Genomic DNA, 3,080 nt, shown 5'->3' with positions numbered 1-3,080 from the left:
TATAATGGTCTGAGGTGGGTCCAGTCCTTTACTACTGTTATAATGGTCTGAGGTGGGTTCAGTCCTTTACTACTGTTATAATGGTCTGAGGTGGGTCCAGTCCTTTACTACTGTTATACTGGTCTGAGGTGGGTCCAGTCCTTTACTACTGTTATAATGGTCTGAGGTGGGTCCAGTCCTTTACTACTGTTATAATGGTCTGAGGTGGGTCTAGTCCTTTACTACTGTTATAATGGTCTGAGGTGGGTCCAGTCCTTTACTACTGTTATAATGGTCTGAGGTGGGTCCAGTCCTTTACTACTGTTATAATGGTCTGAGGTGGGTCCAGTCCTTTACTACTGTTATAATGGTCTGAGGTGGGTCCAGTCCTTTACTACTGTTATAATGGTCTGAGGTGGGTCCAGTCCTTTACTACTGTTATAATGGTCTGAGGTGGGTCCAGTCCTTTACTACTGTTATAATGGTCTGAGGTGGGTCCAGTCCTTTACTACTGTTATAATGGTCTGAGGTGGGTCCAGTCCTTTACTACTGTTATAATGGTCTGAGGTGGGTCCAGTCCTTTACTACTGTTATAATGGTCTGAGGTGGGTCCAGTCCTTTACTACTGTTATAATGGTCTGAGGTGGGTCCAGTCCTTTACTACTGTTATAATGGTCTGAGGTGGGTCCAGTCCTTTACTACTGTTATAATGGTCTGAGGTGGGTCCAGTCCTTTACTACTGTTATAATGGTCTGAGGTGGGTCCAGTCCTTTACTACTGTTATAATGGTCTGAGGTGGGTCCAGTCCTTTACTACTGTTATACTGGTCTGAGGTGGGTCCTGTCCTTTACTACTGTTATAATGGTCTGAGGTGGGTCCAGTCCTTTACTACTGTTATAATGGTCTGAGGTGGGTCCAGTCCTTTACTACTGTTATAATGGTCTGAGGTGGGTCTAGTCCTTTACTACTGTTATAATGGTCTGAGGTGGGTCCAGTCCTTTACTACTGTTATAATGGTCTGAGGTGGGTCCAGTCCTTTACTACTGTTATAATGGTCTGAGGTGGGTCCAGTCCTTTACTACTGTTATAATGGTCTGAGGTGGGTCCAGTCCTTTACTACTGTTATAATGGTCTGAGGTGGGTCCAGTCCTTTACTACTGTTATAATGGTCTGAGGTGGGTCCAGTCCTTTACTACTGTTATAATGGTCTGAGGTGGGTCCAGTCCTTTACTACTGTTATAATGGTCTGAGGTGGGTCCAGTCCTTTACTACTGTTATAATGGTCTGAGGTGGGTCCAGTCCTTTACTACTGTTATAATGGTCTGAGGTGGGTCCAGTCCTTTACTACTGTTATAATGGTCTGAGGTGGGTTCAGTCCTTTACTACTGTTATAATGGTCTGAGGTGGGTCCAGTCCTTTACTACTGTTATAATGGTCTGAGGTGGGTCCAGTCCTTTACTACTGTTATAATGGTCTGAGGTGGGTCCAGTCCTTTACTACTGTTATAATGGTCTGAGGTGGGTCCAGTCCTTTACTACTGTTATAATGGTCTGATGGTGGGTCCAGTCCTTTACTACTGTTATAATGGTCTGAGGTGGGTCCAGTCCTTTACTACTGTTATAATGGTCTGAGGTGGGTCCAGTCCTTTACTACTGTTATAATGGTCTGAGGTGGGTCCAGTCCTTTACTACTGTTATAATGGTCTGAGGTGGGTCCAGTCCTTTACTACTGTTATAATGGTCTGAGGTGGGTCCAGTCCTTTACTACTGTTATAATGGTCTGAGGTGGGTCCAGTCCTTTACTACTGTTATAATGGTCTGAGGTGGGTCCAGTCCTTTACTACTGTTATAATGGTCTGAGGTGGGTCCAGTCCTTTACTACTGTTATACTGGTCTGAGGTGGGTCCAGTCCTTTACTACTGTTATAATGGTCTGAGGTGGGTCCAGTCCTTTACTACTGTTATAATGGTCTGAGGTGGGTCCAGTCCTTTACTACTGTTATAATGGTCTGAGGTGGGTCCAGTCCTTTACTACTGTTATAATGGTCTGAGGTGGGTCCAGTCCTTTACTACTGTTATAATGGTCTGAGGTGGGTCCAGTCCTTTACTACTGTTATAATGGTCTGAGGTGGGTTCAGGAAGAGGACATGACCTTTAGGGTGGGGAATTCACTACTGGTCATAATAATTCCACTGTATAGCTGGATGACTTCCTGTCGTTGACTGAGTACGACTGGTAGAGAGCAGAAAGAACGAGAAAAAAAGGAGTTAGAATTAAAAAATGCACCAATCAAGACTCTCACAACGTTCCTTCACAGTCATATCCTGTCCTGCTTTTAAAATAAACGGATGGAGATGGAATAACAGGAAGCATGAGGTTTCATTAATATGGTTTCATTTCCCTGTAATATCTGATCCCTCCCCAGTCGCTTGTCGTTGCCCATCAAACAAACAGCACCCTATTCCCTATATAGTGCACTACTTTAGACCAGAGCCCTATAGAACCCTATTCCCTATATAGTGCACTACTTTAGACCAGAGCCCTATAGAACCCTATTCCCTATATAGTGCACTACTTTAGACCAGGGCCCTATAGAACTCTATTCCCTATATAGTGCACTACTTTAGACCAGAGCCCTATAGAACCCTATTCCCTATATAGTGCACTACTTTAGACCAGAGCCCTATGGAACCCTATTCCCTATATAGTGCACTACTTTAGACCAGAGCCCTATAGAACCCTATTCCCTATATATAGTGCACTACTTTAGACCAGAGCCCTATAGAACCCTATTCCCTATATATAGTGCACTACTTTAGACCAGAGCCCTATAGAACCCTATTCCGTATATAGTGCACTACTTTAGACCAGGGGTCCATTGGGCTCTTCCTGACTCCTTAGGGAATAGGATGCCATTCGGGATGTATTTCTCTTTAATTTCAGAGTGAGACGCGGCCAATGTGCCCCCCCCCCCTGCCTGCTGAGAGGTAGAACGTGCTCTGTGGAGGAAATCGTTTCGACACCAGCAGGTCACAGGAAAACACAGGGATATTCAATCAGGGTACAGACCCATGGTGTACAGACTGGTGTAGAGACACAGATA

The sequence above is a fragment of the Salvelinus alpinus genome, chromosome 10, assembly GCF_045679555.1.
Source record: "Salvelinus alpinus chromosome 10, SLU_Salpinus.1, whole genome shotgun sequence".
In the NCBI taxonomy this organism is placed as follows: Eukaryota; Metazoa; Chordata; class Actinopteri; order Salmoniformes; family Salmonidae; genus Salvelinus; species Salvelinus alpinus.
This window is presented reverse-complemented; position numbering follows the sequence as displayed.